At 39.5% G+C, this 6,000-nt stretch overlaps 1 protein-coding gene across 2 annotated transcripts in view; it reads left to right on the top strand.

Annotated features, from left to right (window-relative positions):
- Nucleotides 1-4,939: 4,939 nt before the first annotated feature.
- Nucleotides 4,940-6,000, top strand: part of NAMPT (nicotinamide phosphoribosyltransferase) — a 40,434-nt gene continuing 39,373 nt past the window's right edge. Inside the window, exon 1 of one of the 2 annotated variants that reach the window (XM_030761467.2) lies at nt 4,940-5,024. The gene's annotated coding sequence lies outside the window, so the exon portion shown is untranslated. The remainder of the gene's footprint in view (nt 5,025-6,000) is intronic. The other variant, XM_089917810.1, reaches the window with a different exon arrangement.

Here is a 6,000-nt window from a genome sequence, read left to right as displayed (position 1 = left end):
AAAAGCCTTGTACCTAAGGAGATGGCGGGGGGAGGGGCAGGAGGTGGATCCAGAGCATAGGTGAGGGAGATTAGCCTGGGCCAGGCCAGAGAGAAGGGCATCTCTTTCCCTGAGCCTGGAGAAAGAAGAAAACGTGTGTAGAGGCTTATATCTGTCAGGATAATCCTAGTTATGCTGTGGTGACAACCTCCAAAATCATCACGGTTGACAACGAGAAAGGTTGATTTCTCACTCACATTACACGTCCAGCGCCTGTTGGCTCTGATTTGGTTCGGAATTTAGGCTCATGGCTCAGCCCCCATCTGGAACCCTGCAGTCTTGGTGGCAGAAAGAAAAGAGAGAATGGCAACCACGCCTGAGTTAAAGCTCCTGCAGGGAAGTGTTGCATATCAGCTCAGTCCACATTTCATGGCTAAAGCAATTCCTGTGGTCATGCCTGAGTTTGATAGCACGACGATGTGGAAGAGGGACTTTGAATACGGGTGAACAATGCAAAAGAGAGGGACTTTGAACATGGGCAGATGATATAATCTACCACAAGGTCCATCCTGCTTTTGCTGGTGATAGAAATAGCTCCATTCAGCCAGTAAATATTTACTAAGCCCCTGCTGTCTGCCTTGCACTACACGTGGCTCCGAGAATAGACTTCTAAAAAAGACAGACCACTGCTCTCATAGCTATGGTAGTTTAGGGAGTTCCTATTGATGACCTTGGTTTTTCTTACATAGGGGACTCTATCGTCTGCTAAGAGGGAGACAGTTGTTTGAGGGTAAAGAGTTTGAGGAGGGAGGTAAACATTTCAAAACACTGCTGAGCAAAATGGGAAAGACTGCTGAATGGGGGGAATAAAAGGACTGCCAGGCAGCACCACATTGTCCTGCTGTGGATGACAGATTCATGGCTGTGTGATGTTTCCTACTGGTGCTCAGCAGCCGGGATACTCCAAGGGCAAAAAAGGTAAGGATCTGAGGGCCAGCTAGGAAACAAGGGGGCCACAGATGTTGCTGACACTAGAAGGAACAGGGCTAGGTCTAGATAAGGAGGAGAGTGAAGTCTTATGGCCAAATGCTGAGCAACAAAGTTCCAGGAGGAGAGTGAATGAGAAAAGCAGGATATACTGACCAGAGAAAGCAAGGCTGCAATTTAAAGTTTCACGGGTGGAGCAGTTCTTGGTAGAGAAAAAGTCCAGGGTGTGGACGTTGGGTGGAAGGTGGTTGATCTTTATCCGGGCCTTGATTGTTCCTTACCAGTTGTTCCTGTATTTAAGGGTCATATCTATATGCAGTTTTACCTTGATTTTACAGTCCAATGCTGAATATACAGGGAATTATGAATCAGCTACCTGTATTGTTTTATTTCCCCCAACTCCAGATCCCAGTCACTTCAACAGAGGACAAATGTGACATTTCTTTTTGAAGTCCTCATGCTTCTTTGTACATTACTATGTATATACTAGGTGTTTTTGTATTCCTATTGAACTTAATTGTATTCCTTTTCCTGCTTCCTACTCAACAGCAAGAGACTCCTTTTGACATTGGGCTTCTATAAATGTTCAGCAACTGCAACACAACTATCCTTTCTTGTTGTTTTTAAATTTTTCTTTGAGTATAGTTGATTTACAATGTTCTGTTAATTTCAGAGGTACAGCAAAGTGAATCAGTTATACATATACATATATCCACTCTTTCTTAGATTCTCTTCCCATATAGGTCATTACAGAGTATTGAGTAGAGTTCCCTGTGCTCTACAGCAGGTCCTTATTAGTTATCTATTTTATATATAGTAGTGTGCATATGTCAGTCCCAATCTCCCAATTTATCCCTCCTTTGCCCCCTGGTCATCATAAGTTTGTTTTCTACATCTGTGACTCTATTTCTGTTTTCTAAATAAGTTCATTTGTACCATTTTTTTTGGTTCCACATATAAGCAATATCATATGGTGTTTGTCTTTCTCTGTCTGACTTCACTCAATATGACAATCTCTAGGTCCATCCATGCTGCTGCAAATGGCATTATTTCATTATTTTTTACAGCTGAGTAGTGTTCCATTGTATACATGAAACACATCTTCTTTATCCACTCCCCTGTCCATGGACATTTAGGTTGCTTCCATGTCTTGGGTATTGTAAGTAGTGCTGCAATGAACATTGGGGTGTCTGCATCTTTTCAAATTATGATATATGCCCAGGAGTGGGATTGCTGGATCATATGGTAGTTCTACATTTAGTTTTTTGAGGAACCTCCTTACTGTTCTCCATAGTGATTGTACCAATTTACATTCCCACCAACAGTGTAGGAGGATTCCCTTTTCTCCACACCCTCTCCAGCATTTACTGTTGATTTTTTTTTTTTGATGATGGCCATTCTGACAGGTGTAACATGATACCTCATTGTAGTTTTGATTTGCATTTCTCTAGTAATTAGTGATATTGAGCATCTTTCCATGTGCTTTTTGGTCATCTGTATGTCTTCTTTGGAGAACTTTCTATTTAGATCCTTCACCCATTTTTTGATTGGGTTGTTTGGTTTTTTTTAATATTGAGCTGCATGAGCTATTTGAATATTTTGGAGATTAATCCCTTGTGTATCACTTCATTTGCAAATATTTTCTCCCATTCTGTGGGTTGTCTTTTCATTTTGTTTATGGTTTCCTTTGCTGTGCAAAAGTTTTCAAGTTTAATTAGGTGCCATTTGTTTACTTTTTTATTTTCATTGCTCTAGGAGGTGGATCAAAAAAGATCTGGCTGCGATTTATGTCAGAGACTGTTCTGCCTATGTTTTCGTGTAAGAGTCTTATAGTATCAGGTCTTACATTTAGGTCTTTAATCCATTTTGAGTTTATTTTTGTGTATGGTGTTAGAGAATTTTCTAATTTCATTCTTTTACATGTAGCTGTCCAGTTTTCCCAGCACCACTTATTGAAGAGACTGTCTTTTCTCCATTGTATATTCTTGGCTCCTTCGTCATAGATTTGTTGACCATAGGTGCATGGGTTTATCTCTGGACTTTCTTTCTTCTTCCATTGATCTATATTTCTGTTTTTGTGCCAGTACCATACTGTTTTGATTACTATAGCTTTGTATCAGTAGTATAGTCTGAAGTCAGGGAGCCTGATTCCTCCAGCTCTGTTTTTTTTTCTGAAGATTGCTTTGGCTATTTGGGGTCTTTTGTGTTTCCACACAAATTGTAAGATTTTTTTGTTCTAACAACTATCCTTTCTCTAAGGAGAGCAAAATGGTGCTCATCTCCAAATCGTGTAAAGTAAAATGGGAACATGGAAATGGAAACATAAGAAAACAGAATGGGAAAAGAGGGGGAAAATATTTTAAATGATTTCAAGAAAACCAGTCTTTAGTTTTCTTGAGATATAATATATACACAATTCACCAATTTTAAGCATAGACTTCAATTAATTCTGACATATGTGAACAGTTGTGTAATCACTATCACACATATCATTTCCTTTACCCCAAAAAGTTTCCTCATGCCCCTTTGCATTCAGTCAGCTTCCCTTAGCCTCAGCCTCTGACAATCACTTTCTTTCACACTAGTTTTGCCTTTCTAGAATTTTATATACATGAGATCATACAGTATGTAGCCTTTCCTGTTTAGCTTCTTCAAGGAAACCAGTCTTCTGCTGAAGGTATGAAAGCAGCTGACAGGTTAGGAAAGGCAAGGAAAATAACAAAGTTCACCAGTCCAAGTGCCCATCAACTTTGGCTTCATCCTAAGTAATGATTCCCAAGAAAAAAATTGAGTTTTGTGTGCTAGTTATATTTTTCTAAAACTCATTAAAAATAAATACATAGTGCTTCCCTGGTGGCGCAGTGGTTGAGAGTCCGCCTGCCAATGCAGGGGACACGGGTTCGTGCCCTGGTCTGGGAAGATCCCACATGCCGTGGAGCAGCTAGGCCCGTGAGCCATGGCCGCTGAGCCTGAGCGTCTGGAGCCTGTGCTCCACAACGGGAGAGGCCACAGCAGTGAGAGGCCGCAGAAAAATAAAATAAAGTAAATACATAATAATTGAAATAAAAATGCATATCTGTGTACCACTGATATGTACCACATACTACCATCAGTGATAAAAACTCAGGAAAACGCTGCATGAAAATATCTTGACAGTCTTTTATAGTCCTAACAGTCTCATTCTCTCAGTCATTGATTGTGGCCGTTGAGTCTAAAAGTGGCCATCAGCAAAATTTATAAGTAATTATGACATCCAAATCCCCACTCATAGCATCATAACATGTACACATTTTCCTTACTTTGCCCAGGAAAATAGTTGGTTAGAAGAGTGTAGCACAGTCAGACCACAAGACTATAGAAAGTGTACCAGAACATTTTGTAATGGAAGGTCTATGAACAATCCATGTATGTGTGCTAATTCTTCCTGTATGTGGGTTACATTTACTCTATCATTTCTATACTTTTAGACTCAGACTCAGCAGTTTTCTGTGCGTCTCTATGTGATTGTAGAGGACCCAGCAAACTGAGTCAGGGGTGGGCAGCGCTGATAATCAGATTCACAAAGACCCATGTCTTTCTGTAGATGAGACCTTTTCCTTACAAAATTAGAACTCTGGGGTGTCCCCAAAGGGCCATGGAAGTTTGAATAAGAAAAAGGTTTAAGTTTAATTTAAAAATTCCTCTTTTACATTTGTCTTCGTGACAGCTTTTGCTCCTTGGTTAGGCTAGAGAAAGTTATGTAGGGTAATGGATAGGACCATTGTCAGGCGTTCCGGGTGGGTGAGTCCCACACCTACTTCTCCAGTGTTATTACTGAGGTGAACTAAGGTTTGATTAGACTATCCGAGGCAACTTTGAAATACAAAAGTGTACCAAAGGCTGTCTGGAAGGGTGTGTGGAAACAGGATGGTGCAGGCAAACCCACTTTGATCAAATGTATGAGTCACAGGCCTTTCATAGCTCTCTGAGGAAGATAGACAAGGAGCTGGATGCCCAATTCACCAAGCTTGACGGGCTGTTTGGTAGGAGTGGCAGATTAATCCAGGACTTTGAACAAAGTGAGGGGGCCCATTTGAGTCTTTGTTTTCGTCATTATTTGTCAGGTTGCGGGGACCTATGAGAAACAGTTTCTCAGATCTTTTATATGCTACTAGATAAACATACTAAATGCTAGCTGTTAAACTGTCCTTCAGGGGAGGCCATTTCAAAATGAAACCTTGACTTTGTATTTGGTGATAATTTCATAGTTGTAAATCCTGACTAACTCAAAATTGTTCCTGCTTAACCATGTAGTTACATGTAGAGTGTGTCTAATTCTACCTTAGACAAATGGTCATTTTCTATCGGTAACATGACTTCATTTTCCTCTCTGGAGACTGCTGTGAGGGTTTAAGCTGCTAATATGGGTGCAGGCTTTATGAGTTTCTGCGTTTAACAGGCAATGCCAGTGTAATATTAACATTTTTACTTGCACTGATATTAAGGCTTTTCACCTTAAAACTGTAACTTCAGCTCAAAGAATGCAGTTCAAATTTTATTTTGCTTTTTTAAAAAAATGCTACCATAAACAAAGCCCTCTTTGTAATCAGAATTCTTTTTTTTTTTTCCTGCATAAGGTGCATAGAACAATAGTCAGTTATATACATACATGGATTCCAGGAAGCTAAGCGAAAAGCATTTATCATTTAGGTAAAGTAGGTTATAGAAATTTTAAATGAATGAAGGAAAAAAAGCTCCAAATTAAGAGGAGCAAAAAGGATTATTTTTCTTTGAATGGCACTGCTTAAACTAATATAACAGAATCTCCCCTAATAAAATTTTTTATATTTTAATTATTTAAATAGTTTTAAAAGTAATTTCCCCTAGTAAACACACGTAAGGTCAACCAAAAAAGCCTCTTTTGTCTTAAACCTTGTTGTTGAAAATAATTCTAAATGCATTAGCATTTTTCACTACCTTGGTGAGTGCCTAGGGATATCTCACTACTTCTGTGATCTTTGCTTGTACTGCATCTACCTATAGATGGAGGCATTT

This window comes from Delphinapterus leucas, chromosome 9, assembly GCF_059928025.1.
Source record: "Delphinapterus leucas isolate spDelLeu-1000000601 "Yukka" chromosome 9, BTC_Dleu_Yukka2, whole genome shotgun sequence".
Lineage (NCBI taxonomy): Eukaryota > Metazoa > Chordata > Mammalia > Artiodactyla > Monodontidae > Delphinapterus > Delphinapterus leucas.
The sequence above is the reverse complement of the archived record's forward strand: the minus strand, read 5'-3'. Positions and strand labels throughout refer to the sequence as shown.